General features: G+C 39.9%; 1 protein-coding gene and 1 long non-coding RNA gene across 2 annotated transcripts in view; one reads left to right on the forward strand and one right to left on the reverse strand.

The window, feature by feature from the left end:
• Paqr8 (progestin and adipoQ receptor family member 8) overlaps positions 1–2,283 on the reverse strand; it is a 47,575-nt gene extending 45,292 nt beyond the window's left edge. Inside the window, exon 1 of the mRNA XM_074081966.1 lies at positions 2,240–2,283. The gene's annotated coding sequence lies outside the window, so the exon portion shown is untranslated. The remainder of the gene's footprint in view (positions 1–2,239) is intronic.
• Positions 185–15,262, forward strand: part of LOC141425617 (uncharacterized) — a 37,013-nt gene continuing 21,935 nt past the window's right edge. Inside the window, exons 1-2 of the long non-coding RNA XR_012450615.1 lie at positions 185–450; positions 592–652. This is a non-coding gene — a long non-coding RNA (uncharacterized lncRNA). The remainder of the gene's footprint in view (positions 451–591; positions 653–15,262) is intronic.

Below are 15,262 nucleotides of genomic sequence, written 5' to 3' on the forward strand. Positions count from 1 at the left end.
CTGTTATTTATTTATTTATTTATTTATTTTTACAGTACTGGGGTTTGAACTCAGGGCCTACACCTTGAGCCACTCCACAAGCCTTTTTTTGTGAAGGATTTTTTTGAGATAGGGTCTTTCAAACTATTTACCCAGGCTGGCTTTGAACTCTGATCCTCCTGATCTCTGCCTCCTGAGGAGCTAGGATTACAGGCGTAAGCTCCTGGCGCCTAGTTTGTTCCAATCTTTAACAAACAATTTGGTCCATTTTATGTTGCATACATATCAAACTGACACTGTTTTTATAAAGCTTCTACTTTGTGTTTACATAGCATTGCTTTTCCAAGGATCTCAAAGTATTAGACTTCATATGTTTATGTGATGTAGGAAGAAGTAGGAACTGTTAGCCTTACCAGAACATGGAGAAATGGAAGAGGAACTTACATAAAACTATTTACCTTAAACATCCTGGTACGTATACTGATGCTGGTTTATACTGGTCTATCCAAAAGGAAGACCTGTTATAAGACCTACTTGTGAAAATTTGCAAAATTGTAGAATTGCTTAAAAGCTGTAGTTATTATATTGTTTTCTTTCTACATCTTTCGGAAGGGCTAAGGGCCATTTCTTCACTGTCTTGTGAGGTTGGAAGTGTCTCCTCTAAGAGTCTTTGGTGAGTAACCTAACCTTTTTGTGCTTCAGGATCCCATGTGAGACATGTATGTAGTCATTTTACCTACTTAATCTAGCTATTGCTACAATTAAATGAAATGACACACAGTATGCACTTAACGTTGTGCCTGTCAAATAGTGAAGGCTTAATAAATGTGAGTAAAAAGCAGTTGCTTGATTTAAGTCATTGTTTATGGATCTTTGTCTCAATACTTTCTACTTGAAATAAACATATACTATTTCAGTGGATGCTATGGGAGGAATTTTGGGAAACTTGACTATTTATAATTTAAAAAAAAATTAAAGGGCTGAGGGCATGGCTTAAATGATAGAGCACCTGCTTTGCAAATGCAAGACCCTGAGTTCAAACCCCAGTAACACCCAATAAATAAATAATTAACCTAAAGTCAAATCTTTCTGTTCCTTGACATTCTGTCAGCAGAGAGCCATCCACTCTGGCTTTTCTATTTAGACTCTCTGCCAACTGGCCAGCAGGGGAAAGCAACCATGATACTAATTTCACCTATTTTATAAACATGATGCTAAGGATTGTGGTTGAATCAGGTTAAAAATAAATAAGCATAGTGGTTTTCTTATATTGTGTTTCCATTTTACTCCCTTTCATCATAGAGTGGTTGGGGCTTACTAAAGCTAGTAAGATTTTCATTTAAAGTTGATCACTCCTTTTTAAATTTCTTTTTTTTTTTTTCCAGTACTGGGGTTTGAACTCAGGGTCTACACCTTGAGCACTTCACCAGCCCTTTTTTGTGAAGGATTTTTTTGAGATAGCATCTCTCAAGCTATTTGCGTGGGCTGGCTTTGAACGCCAAACCTCCTGCTCTCTGCCTCCTGAGTAGCAAGGATTATAGGCATGAGCCACCAGCACCCAGCTTTTTTTTTTTTTAATTTATTAACAACAATAATTAACAATTCTAGAAGCAAGTCTATACATATAAATGAAAGAGCTATGTAGAAATTAATTGCTCCTGGGCCCTCAGTAAGCCTGGGTCTTCCCCCTTCCCTACGTAAGAGTTTCAGGTTGCAAACTGTAAGGATGAATAATAAAATGATCAACCAGAAACTTTTTATGTTACTAATAAAATAATGTAAATTCCTAAATTACAAAAAACATTTGATGTGTGTGGTATTTTTAAGGCTTATTCCTAAACAAAGCCTAAATTTAGCAAATACATTATAAAATTGGGTCACAGTATTTAGTGACAAATAAAAGTGTGCCTATGAAAATAAGAGACCTTTCCTTATTCTTCAGCAGAAATTTTGAACCAAAGAGCTTCATAGTGAACACCTCTGGCTGCCCCCTTCTTTAAGGATCCCGACAATTTTTTTTCTCCCATTCACTAGGCTCCTGACTTGGTTATTATATCCTGGGAGACAGAGGGAGGTGGGCAATCCCTGAGCACATGAAAAATCAGAAGAATGAAACTTCAGACTGACCCCAAAGCTTTGGAGATGTAAACGTTTTCGCTCTGCCCATTTCTAACTCAATCTGAATTTTGTTGTAAAAGAAGATTTTTGGAAGGAAATTTCTCAGATTGAGGGTTAAAGAAGAAAAGTCATGTAAACTCACCAGGGATGGAAAACTGAGGGTTGAATCTCTGGACTTTGTCACTTTCCCAGTTAGTGTGTTGATAGCTGCATGGAAACATAGCACCCTATAGCCTGTTTCAGTCCTTAGTCTGTTGTCTAAGGAACTTGTTGGCAAAGGCACAAATCACCCTCTGTTGAGCTGCTGGGGACCAGAACCCTCTGAAGGGACAGAATGTTCTGTCTACTGCTCTTTAGTTGAAGCCTATCTCAGGGAGACTTATCTTGGCTCTCAGTTCGCTTAAGTAGGATGGGAAGATGAAAATGGCAGTCTTGGACAAGTTGAGTAACAACTGCATTATTCATGCTTGATCCTGGCATAGTTTCAGGGTTTTAATGATTTAAAAAGAAAAAAAATCAATGCAACAATTGAACAGTTTAATTCAGCTCATGTTTACTGAGTCTGTTTCCACTGCAAAGGGGTGAGCTAGGGAGCAAGAACTGGCCTGTCTATGTGGCCATCTGGAAGGCCTGTTAGAATAGATGAGATCTAGGCTACCCCCCAGCTCAGACTCAGAACAAGGGCAGATGGATTGGGGTCTTCTTTAGTTCATATTTGTACCCCACAGGGACCTGGATGTTGTCGAATTTGTGACTTTGGTTAAGGTGATCTTTGGCAAAATGAGACATAGCACCTTGAACTGACCTCCCTTGTCATACTTACATATCATCTTGTATTTCTCCTTTTTCTTCTTGACTCTTTCACTAAACAATGAGCTCTTACAGAGCCAGTTTTGTGTACATAATTTTCACTGTCATACCAATATGACAGAGCACATAGCATGTGCTTTAAAAAAGCATTTGTTGAGTGAAGAAACAAAATAATGTGAGTGCTTAGCACTTTGGGAAACCACTTGGTCCAGGAGTCCATGGTTACTTGCTCCAGAACTCTTTTAGGATGCTAGAATGATCTAGAAGTAGATTAAAAGAAGAGAATATACTCCAGGGGTGGAAACAATGAGGACAAGAGAAAAACAATTAAGTAGAAACAGGTGTTCCCAACTGACATCGGGGGAGACAGAAGGAAAAAGAACAGTCAGTAGTAATTCTGGGTCCTCAGCATGATGGGCCTTAGTAATAGATTGCTCAATGTTTTAAAGTGTCAAATCGAATTAAACTGAAGTAAACTGAGTTGAAAGAATTTAGCCTACTTGAAGGAACATCCTGAACAGATCAAACCAAAGTGAAATTCTCCTTTATCCCCTCTCCCAATTAAATTAAATTTCTCTATCATCTTTCCCACCAGCCTGGGATTATCCAGCCCTGAGAACATCCAAGAAGGATCCTGAAAGCCATTTTGGGTGTAATGACCCAGCTTTATTGGATCTTTCTTCCTTGTGTTCCCTAGAGCTTCCTAGAATTGCTTGAAAGCCTGGGGATTTTGATCACTCTTAGAACCTTGGGCAATGCCAAAGGGAAATTCTGGCACAAGTAGACCCTACAGTAAGATACGATAACTGACGACTAAATCAATTAAACACTATGCATAAGATGGAAAACTGTACAATCCAAAAATCATGTAGATCACAAAAACTGAGAAATGGTCTAGCAAAGTGGTACAGCATGATCCAAGTTTTTTGTTAAAAATATCAAACACATCTGCAGTATATAAATAAATATTTTTTAATATAACAAGAAAATAAGAAAAAGAAAGGTGTACATTCATAATATTTCCAGAAGTTAATTTCCTTTTTCATACTTTTCAAAATATCCTTAATAAAATAAATACACAAATGAATGGTGCTGTTCATTGCTCTGTGCTGAGGTATAAATCTAATGGGCTATAATTAATTGTAATTATTTGGGGGCAAAAATGCAATGAAGTTAATTATAGCAATTGGGATGGTGATATGTGTGGCTCTGTCAGCACCCTGTGCTTCTGAACTCATAACAACAACAACAAATAAGAATGCTCATTCTCTTTAATACTAGATGTTAAAAGAGGAAACCTGCTAAAGGCAACCATGAACTGCCAGTGTCACTGCTTCATCAGTGGCACAGCGGTTGTGGGTGGCAGGGAGGTCAGACTCTGTACTCAGACTTCCAGGAAACTGAGGTTCTCAGAGGGGACACTGAGTGTGACAGGCAACATGCCCCTTCTCTTAACCACGAATGGGCACAACTGCTCCCTTCCTTCCAAATAATTTTTAATGGCACAGTCAATAGCTCTTGCCCCCTCCATCAAATCAAGTCTGAAAAAGAATTGTGCCAGGGAACCAATTTTATTGAGATTGTGTCCAGAAAACTTTGCAGGCCATCACTTTCTCTTCCTCTTTAGACAAATACAATTATCCCTGATCCTTCTATACTTCTGACAAGGGGTCAACAAATTGTTTGACTCAGAAGGGAAGCATCTTATTAGGATGCCCTGGGGACACTAAATAAGATTTAGTCTGGGGACAGAGGGAAACAAGGCTATTATTCAATATGCACTGTTCTATTGCTAATTCTTTTGTCTACCCAGGAAGTATTTGTTGAAAATGACCTAAGTGCTTCGAGCACTTTGCTAAAACCTGAGGATAAGAGGCAAACAGGATGTAATCCTCACCCTTCTATTTAGTGGAAAAGACATATTTAAACAAATAATTACAGAACCATGTTGCAAGGCTTGTGCAAGAGGCACACTGGATATTAGGGAAAACATAAGAGGGGCATCTTGCTCTTTAGTCATCTAACTTTTTAGTGTTGGGAGAGTCAGCAACAGCTCCAAGGTGATTCATGAAGGAGGCAAGAAGGGGAAAAAAACCTTCTAGGATGAGAGTAAAGAAAGTGCAAAAGGCACAAAGGCACACACAGCAAGACACTTCTGGGAATGACAATGACAAGTATGTAGGGTACCTTTGGATGCAACCCCTGCTCACCGCCCTCAATGCACGGAAAAGATGGTACAGTCGATGACCAAGTAGTTTTACTGTTAGTCACTTAATCATACACAGGGAATACAAACAAATGTAAACACAGCTCTTTACTTTGGCCTCTGATGGAATGTTCTGAGTCACAAAAATTCTCCGGAGAACAGATTTAGGAACAGCTCTTATCCTCTGTTTCACTCACCCTACTAGTTTCTCTAACTAGCACCAATATGTAGTGCCACAGCGTCCATGTGGTCAACACCTTGTGTAAGCAAGGCAGGTGACTCATTCTTCCTCTTTGGACTTTCTCCATCTCCTTGTTTCTTCTTCATTTCTTTGATTCATTTAAGCTCATTCCCTTCACTTCCAGCTTTGCCCGTGTCCCAACTCTTTTCACACTCAGTCTTTGGAAGATTGCTGGTCTCTCAGTTCCATCCAGTTCTGCTGCCAGACTGGGTCAGAGGCTTCAAATCAAGTGGTAGAGGAAAGTCTATAAACTGGCCTCTGAGTCAACTATCTAATAGAGATCATGGTCTCCTGTGGCTACCTGCTAACAAAGCATTTGCAAATTATTTTATTGAAAGAGAATCTGTCAACTTGTCTGCCTAGGGAGCATTCTTAGCTTAGTGATGTACAGATCATGGGGGTCTATTCACAGTCTTCCTGCTTCATCTTCCCCAATGCTGGTATTACAAGCATGAGCCAGCACACTTGGTTTGGTCTTGAATTCTTGGGCTTAAGTGATGCCCCTGCCTCAGTCTACTGAGTATCTGGGACTACAGTCACCTGCCACCACCACTGGTTGGTGTTTAATCTTTAGCAAAGTTCATTGCATTTTCACCCTTGACTTATAAATCTCTCCCAGACTTTTTGAGTATGTTCCTCAAAATCCACATGAGGGGTCCCTTCATCAATTCATAGAATCCGGAAAATTTCAGCATACATGCTGAAAGGAGCCACAGAAAACACCTACAGCTGTGCTCTGAAGGTTCCATGACTTCTCTGCTCACAGGAACCTCTTTTCTCTGGCTCTTTGAGCACTCACTGTGTGTGTTAGGCAATTAAATGCCTGATTCTATAAAATCTTCCTGTCTTACTTCTCAACCACAGTGAAGACTCCTGGAGGCAAAGGGTAGGCGCTGTCTTATGCTGTATTCACAACACTTGGCATACTATTATGTGGAATTCTTACCTACAGTCTGCTAGAACCCAAAATGACACTTAATCCCTCTAATTGCTAAAGAACTTCCAGGAACACTATTATTTTGTTTTTAAAACGGCTGTTTTTTATTCGTTTATTCATATGTGCATACATTGTTTGGGCCAGTTCTAAGTCTCACGGTGTAAGTAAGCAATATGCTGTAATGGGTTATGACACCTCTACGGATGAACATTGGTGAAGGTTTTAGGCAGCCTCAATGGACTTTTGTGAATATGTAAGTGTTCCAGAACAGACTTAAGTCACTTCAAAACTTAAAGATGAGATTTGAACCTAATATCCTTATATGATTTTGTGCATTTATTAAATTTATTCAAAAATTTAAAAAAAGAGATCATGTCATCATTTGACAGAAGAGGAAGCTAAAGAAACTTGTCGGGTACCACACAGATGTGTCAGACTGGAGACTGGGGCCCCATCCAGGGCCTTCCCTTAAATACTCTCTCCTCCAACACACACCCCTGCATCGTGCAAATATGGAAGATACTTGCTGACAAAATATGAAGCAGTGAGTCTATGACTTACCTGATTGTTTTGACTAGTAAAGAGGACATAACTGCGTTTGAAGGTGTGTGGCCACATTGAATCAATCCTTGTTGAGTTGCTAGGAGACTGTGACTGACAGCAGACATTAATGCACATTGTGGTATGGCAGGTTAATTCAGTAATTATTAAATAAAGACAACATTGAACTGGCTAGGACACCTTAAGAGGATTTTCTGCTCATTGCCACTGCCAAGCCCTCTGACTCTCTCCATCCATGTGATTATCCACTGTATCATGACATACCCAGCATCCTCTCATTATGGTTTCTAATACCACCCTCTGCGTCCTCTGCCTTAGTTTAGACTTGGCAAAGGAAAATGAGGAAACCTAGACTGTCTTGAGTCATCAAGGATGTCCTATATCACAGGTTATGAAACAATTCCTTTATTGGCTGAGCCCCAGACAGGCTGCGGGGAGCATGTGTCCTGTTAGGCACAGTGGACACCTGATGTCTAGCCAGAGTGTTTGAGCATGACAAATGAAACATGGTCATTGCCTGTAGACACTGTCCATATCCGCCAGGCATAGAACTTCTCATAAGAGTACATATTCTGAAACTCCAAGCTGGGTAAACTCAATCTTCTCAAGATAAAGCTCTGCATTTAGAACTCACCTGGGTCAGGTTTTCAATGGACCAGTAGATACATCAATTTAAATCTTCTCTGTTTCAACTCATTTAGAAGAAGCTAATTTACTTCTGAGTCTCTGTGATTTAGAATCTCATGGTTTTTATATTTCATTAAGTACTTTTTGTCTTCAAAACAATTATATCTAGCTTAATAAGTATTATTTATCTCAGGCTGTATAATTCTCAAAGGCAACTGCAATTAACTTTTCTGTATACTTCCCAGAATGTTACCACTAAAGCAGCATTTAAAAATCCATTAAAATCTTGTGTATAATGACTTCATAATCATACTTCAATTTAGTAGAACTGTATTGACTCCTTTCTGGAATAATTTCTGTCTGTACCTTCTCATTTAGGAACTTACCCTTTCTACCTGATAGTGCTGACAAGCTTATTCCTTTGCTCTGGGAAGGGAATGGACTCAGGCTGGCAAATCAGAGCTTCTTACTATAAGGATGGAATGTAACCCAAAGTAGACCATTTAGTGTTTTCTCTAAGACTGGTAATACACAATTTCTCTCTGCATCATCTGCTTAGTGAGGACCATGTAAACCCAGTGCTGCCTCTGACATGCAGACCACCATTTGGACAGACTGAAGCCGTGGACCCAGTTCTGGTTCATGTAATTCAAAGAAAAATCTGGTTGAGTGCCGGTGGCTCACGCCTGTAATCCTAGTCACTGAGAAGACAGAGATCTGGAGGATCATGGTTTGGATCCAGCCCTGGCAACTAGCTCGCAAGAAAGGGCTGGTGGAGTGGCTCAAGGTGTAGGCCCAGAGTTCAAGCCCTAGCTCTGCAAAAAAAAAGAAGAAGAAGAAGAAGAAGAAGAAGAAGAAGAGAGAGGAAAAGAAAAATCTGGTGGATATGGCATTGGAAAAACTTCTGTTAGTGAAGGAGATAGTCATAGCCATTTCTGTTTTCCTCACTCCTGATTTGAATGCAAATTTATGGGTAGAGTTAAACCAATAATCTTGAGATCATGAGGGAAGAATCAAGAGATGACAGTCCTTCAAACCAACCAAACAATGTAACCAGCAATTCCCTTGCTCTAAACGAAGACTGGCAAACTGTAACTCCTATGCCAAATCTGTGGTGTTTGTATGGCTCCAGGTGACTTCCTGCAACACTGTGAGCCATGGAGACTAAACCAGGGCATCCTTCTCTACCCCTACTTCCTCTTCTGCTCCCAGTACTCATGCCCATAATCCTAGCTAGATAAGGAGGATTGTGGTTCAAAGTCAGCCAGGGCAAATAGTCCACAAGACCTTATGTCAAAAATACTCAATACAGGGCTGGCAGAGTGGCTCAAGTCGTAGAGCACCTGCTTAGCAAGTGTGAGGCCCAGAGTTCAAACTCTAACAACAACAACAACAAAAAAAAGGTAACATGAGGAATCTCCATAATGGAACTTTTTTGTATCTTTAATTCTTTATTAGGTTAGGTTCACCCCCACAATCTCTCTCCCTCATCTCCTTCCCCCTACTTAAAATGATTATGAAAAGTTTCATTGTTCTTTTTTTACATAAGTATAGTAAGTACATCAACCATATTCACCCTCCTTTATACTTTTCTGTATCTTGACTGTAGTGGTCACGCCAATCCAGACCTACAATAAACTGCATAAAAGCACATATACACACGGGTGCATATAAAACTCGTGAAATTTGAACCATGTGTGTGGGTTGAATAAAGATCAGCATCCCAGTGGGGATATTGTGCCTATGAGTTCTTCTTGCATCCTTTCTTACAATTGTATCTCAATCTACAAGGATCCCAAAATAAATTTTTTAAGTATATGAAAAAAAAAGGATGGTAACTTGATCCTAACAGAAGTTAAAGAAAGATAGAGAAATATGCTCATCGCAGAAATCGGGAGTCCTGACAGTAAGGACATATGGCAACTTTTCAACTGGAAGTTGTTACATCAACACTATCTCAAACTCTCTTTATATTCAGTTAATTTTATTTCAAGTATAAGGACCCAATATATTTCAGGCAACTTGATAGAACATTTTCTACTGGCTCCCTTTGAATTAAATTATAAAATGAGCTCCTTTTGGAGAAAACTTTGAATCTATAAGAACAGCAATTTATATTGAAAATGATACTTTATTTCCTGTTTATGTATGTAAAAGTCAAAAAAAGGAGGTCAAAAGAGAAGGCTCTTAAAATTTTCAATGTAAGTCATCTCAAGGTAAGTTAGGAAGCTCTTAATTTTTTTGCAAGATTGAATAAAAATGTTTTAAATAGCTATATATAATATTTCTTCTTATGGGCAATGGCAAAATGTAAAAAGTTTAAGAAACACTGTAGAGGTTAGTAGAAGGTAAATGGCAGGCTGGGGCTAGATGGTGAATGTTACTCAGAGGAATTCTGCTTTAAAGTTGTCTTCCATGAAGAGCCCTGTACTCTTCAGGAAGGAAATAGCATAACCAGATACAGAGAAACAATGGCTTGAAGAAAGAGTAAGAGGCACCGAGTGGTAGGTAATAAATTAAGCGAGGGTACTTCAGGTACTAGAGGAGTGGAATAGAACGTGTGTTACTTGGGATTCTTTTGATGCAAGTGACAGAAATTCAACTCAAACTCAGGTGAGCAAAAGAATGCATTTGTTAGCTGACATAGCTAGGAAGATGGAAGCTGTTATAAAGAATCAAACAACATGGGCTGGAGATTTGACATGAAAGCCTCAAATGACAGCATGGGGACCCATTACTACTAAGCCTCTCCCTCTTTCCATGAGTTTCACCTCATGCCTTTCCTGCACAGAGGTGCTCTGACTGTGGTGGTAAAACAAAAAACCTTCCAGAAGTGTGGGATGCATATCTTCTCCCAGCTTAGCAAGCTGTGAGGCTTTGTCCAGATCTGGATATCAGTCCCAGTAAATGACTCTGAGAGACTCTGCTGTGGTCTTATGTCCATTCCTTGTGCTGAACTTTCACAAGGTTTCAGTTAAAGTGCTTTGGTCTGGCTGCTACAGAATGAAAGTGGTTTAAATACTGAGGATGGTGTGATATTTTATTTATAAGCAGTCAGAGGCAGGTCAATATAATGACTTAAAAGTGCCAGGGTTCAGGTTAGGCTTCCCTGCTTGTCTCTTGACTTTCTGTTCAAGGACGAAATGGCCACTGCATTTCCAAGAATCATCTCTCATATCAAAGTTCAGGGAAGGAAGAAGTGAGTCCTTCATTGTATCCTACTTAGGGTGATAAAAGTTTCCCAAGAAATATTCTTTTAAATTTTACTGGTTAGGGTTGTACCATATACACAGAGCCAATTATTGGTGAAGTAAATTGGCTAATCAAGATTAACTTGGACCAATCAACCTCTACTCCTTATGGCTGGAGAGGCTGATGCCCTTGAAGCATATGGTACCCAATACAGTTGTCCCTCAGCATCCAAGGGGCATTGGTACCCCCACCATCTGGATACCAAAGTCTGGGCTAAGTCCCTTGACTTATAAAATGCCATAGTATTTTCTTATAATCTATGCGTGTCTTCCTAAATACATTAAACCACTTCTAGATTACTTATAACAGCTAATACAACGTTAATGCTGTAAAACTAGTTGCTACACTGCATTATTTAGGGAATAAGAAAAAAGTCTGCACAATCATCATAGGTATAACTACATAGTGCATGAATGAGAGGCAGACTAATAATAAGTGCTGGAGAGAACTGAGTGCCTGTGAAATGGCAGGAGGCTACAGCAGGTTAAACTACATCTCACTTTATTTGTGTGGATTCAGTGCAGTGAGTATCTGGAACCCACAGATATAGAGGGTTGATTGTACCTAAAACACAATTAGTGTTTTAACAGAAAGAACATGGGGAAACATGGTCAGTATATATACAATTAACATATCTAATGAGAATGGGAGACTGCTTCATTTTCTATTGCTGCATAAAATGTTACCACCCAAACTTAGTGACTTAACATATGGTCCCTTTCTAATCTCACAGTTTTAGTAGGTCAGGAGTTTAGACACATTTCAACTGAATTCTCTGCAAGGTTGAAATCAAGGGATTTGTCAATGCTGGATTTTCATCTAGAAGCTCAACTGGGGCAGGGTCTGCTCCTAAGCTCCCTCGAGTTGTTAGCAGAATTTATTTTTAAGGTTATAGGACTGTGGTCTTTGGCTTGTTGCTGGCTGTTGGCTGGAAGCTGGCTTCAGTTCCTAGAGACTGGCCACAGCCCCTTGCTTGCCAGGTGAGCTTCCCCATCATGGCTATTTGCTTTACTAAATGATCAGGGGAAATCTGTGGCACAAATCTCCTGGCAAGATGTATCTTAATAATATAATTAATGATGGGAGTGACATTCTGTTGTTTCAGTTTACTGGATAAAAGCAAGCCATGGATCTCTAGTACTCAAGGAGAAGGAATTACACAAAAACGTGAACACCAGCAACTGCGGTTCCTTGTGGAGGGGAGTGCACCTAGCCAGGCCTGGGTAGTATGCTCAGCTCAGATGCAAGAGGAAGAAGACTGGTAAAATGTTCTGTGAAATTAAAAACATATCTCTTTCGGTTTACATAAAAGTGAAAGAGACATTCTGGAAATAAAATTGCTGTGACTTGGCAACAACTGAGTCTGGAATAAGGAAGGGAAGAAATAAAGATGACTCCTGAGTCACTGGTCTTTAAAGCCAGTGACTGTCAAGAAGACAATGCTGTGACTGAATTTGGGAACTCAAGCAGAATGACAGATATGGGGGCAAGATGGAGAGTCACCTGAAGATCCATAGGACATCTGTGTGGAGTTGCCTACTTGGAACTTAGAACAGAATCCTAAAACATAGATTTGGACATCATCTACTTAGAAGCAGATGACATTTATAACAGTTGGAATGGATGATATTATCTATGTATATATCAATAGGTGGCCATTTCTACCTACTCCTCTGCTGAAAGCCTTTCAAATTACCACTGAAATTCCTTAAGTTATAAGGTCTTTCATGGTTTAGCTTTTGCTTACCTCATTAGATCCTTGATTAACCTCCTTAGCACTCTCTTAAACTATTTATAGGCCTGCAAAAAGTGCCATGTACTCTCTGTTTTCTCTGAGCCTTGGGTCACCATTTTCCCACTTCATGAAACACTTGCCACCCCCATCCCCCATCATCACCTGGCTATGTATTATTCTTCAGGTCTCCATTGTAGTATACTGTCCAGAAAGCCCCCCGTGATTCCCTGACACCAGCTCAACGGTCCTCCCTTTGTGCCTCCAGTGTACACTGTCAACTCTTTTCTGTACTTTAATGGCTTGTATTGTCATTTTCTAGACTATGCTAAATACTAAATACTAAACTATAAAATTCTTGAAGGCAGGGATGAGACCTGACCCACCATTACGGCTCTAGTTCTTAGTACAGTTTTTGGTGCATAGGAGATGTTCAGTAAACATTTTTTGCATGGACCAAGAGTGGATATAAACATACTTCTTTCAGTTAAAATTTCTTTCTAAGTGTCAGAAAACCCAATCCCAATAGTTTAAGGAAAAAGAGGCTTAATGAAAGAGAAGACATTATAGTGTTTTTGGGTATTACTTGATGGAAAGACCTAAATGATGCCACAAGGACCCATGCCTTTTTCCCCATGTTAGGATTCTGCTTCCTCTAGCTTAACTCCATTCATGGGCTATGTTTTCCTCATAGTAGCAAGATGGCTACAGCAAGCTCTGGTCTTACACTTTTGCACATCCAAGCCCAGTGGAAAAAAGTGCTTGCTGTACTCCAAGAATTCTCAGCTGAAGTTTCACAGAGACTTAATGACTCTGAGAAGTCCGTTGTCCATTCTTGAGCCAACCACTCTTTGTCCAGGAGAATGCAATGAACTGGCCAGGCCTGAGCCGCATGTCATCCTCAGATGTGCTCTGCAGAAACCTCTGAGACTGAGGTTAATGAGTGGAGCTAGAGGTTGGGAAAGAGTAGACTCTCCAAACACAAATTTGGGATTTCCCTGGAATTTTGGTGAAAGAATCCTGCATGACACCAGAAAATCAAATTTCTATAAAGGTAATGTTTAAAATTCAGGGGAGTTGGAGGACAAATATGCAACAAAGAAATTCCAGATTAAGTGGTCAGAGAAACAGGCACAGAACTAAGAATGTATGGTGTTATCCAGGAAGCGACTAATATTTGTTTAGTAGTTATCATGGGACAGGAACATATCTGCAATTTCCCATTTAATTCTCACAGTAACCCTGATATATAGACATTATTATTCCCAGTTGACAGTCTCAGGGTGAACTGAGTCTCAGATAGGATATGTGACTTACGCAGTCCACACAGCTAGCAAGCGTTTTGTCTCCATAAAATCATGCTGTTACCAGAGTTGAACAAAGTGTCAAATTTGGTGAGTAGGCTGGGATGAGTGACATGAGGCCCTGACATTGCAACTGGGAAGCCATCCATAGCTTACTTCCCGTGGTGGCTATTTCAGAAGAACTGTGAGGGCCAGAGGCACTGAGTAATGCATAGTTGGTTATTCTTTCAGGAAGTTTGACAACGGTAACAATGAGAAAGGTGAGATCTCTATTACTTGATTAAATGTGTTACCTCAACCACAAAGTGAGGTGCTCAAACAACAACAACCAAGGAGGCCTTATTTGGTTTTATGTCTCCAAGGTGGGAGATAGCCCTTGCCATCTGGCCCTTGCCACAGTGTCATCACTAAGCATATGTGAAATTAGTGAGTGAAGCCAGGCACTGGTGGCTCACACCTATAATCCTAGCTACTCAGGAGGCAGAGATCAGGAGGATCATGGTTTGAAGCCAGCTCTGATAAATAGTTTCTATGACCCTGTCTCAAAAAAAACCTATCACAACCCAGTACCACAAAAAAAAAAAAAAAAAAAGATGGAAAGCTCTGTTCCAAGAGGAAATCAATGTAGAGAAAGAACCACATGGGGTGAGTTAAATTTGGACATTCCTAGGGCAAGTAAAAGAAGTTAACAAGGAAAGAAAAGGTTGATGATGAGGCAAAGTTCTCTGTGAGGTTCAAATTCAAGGAGGAAAAGCCTTAGATAAAGGTTTCAATTTTTCCCTGCCCCAAGCAAGTAGTAGAAAGTATGGCCTATGGTCTTTGGAAAGGTGGGTAGGAAAACCAAAAGCACCTTTATCTACTGTTCTTACTCTTCACTTTGAAAAGATAAAGGTTCTTATTTCTACAACTCCGTTGTCTTCAAGACCTTCTCAATATTTTAATTCACACCTTACTCCAGAGTGCCAGACATAGAGTAGATAGTAAAATATATGGACAAACTCATTGTGTTGGATTGAATGTAATGAAATAATATTTTATAAAAATTTAAGCAATTAATAAAAATTGCAGTCACAATATAAGCATAATTTGGAGACTTGCAGGGATTTGATAAGGTGCTGTGGAAGATGGAAGAAGGCAGTGCAATGTGTGCATGCTACGTGCGTTACAGAATGTCTTTGCTGGGCAAATAGTGCCTTATCATTTTCTTTAGTACAAGCTTATACTCTGCTTCTCCATAACACCTGGGCAGCTGTGGTTATTATCAGGTTCAGCATTTGCAATAACAGGTTTGTCTTGGGAAATTATAGCATGTGAGATCTCAGAGGTTAGTAATCAGGAGGGAGCTACTAAGCCTCCCCTGGGCCTATACCAAGGCCATCCTTCCCAGCAGGCTGATCAGCCAGCATTGTCACCTATTCAGCAGGTAGTAGAGTTAGTCACACTGACACTGCTCCCACTTGCCCATTCTGCCCATCCCCTATATGTCCCTGGCACC

Source organism: Castor canadensis, chromosome 8, assembly GCF_047511655.1.
Source record: "Castor canadensis chromosome 8, mCasCan1.hap1v2, whole genome shotgun sequence".
NCBI classification, from domain to species: domain Eukaryota; kingdom Metazoa; phylum Chordata; class Mammalia; order Rodentia; family Castoridae; genus Castor; species Castor canadensis.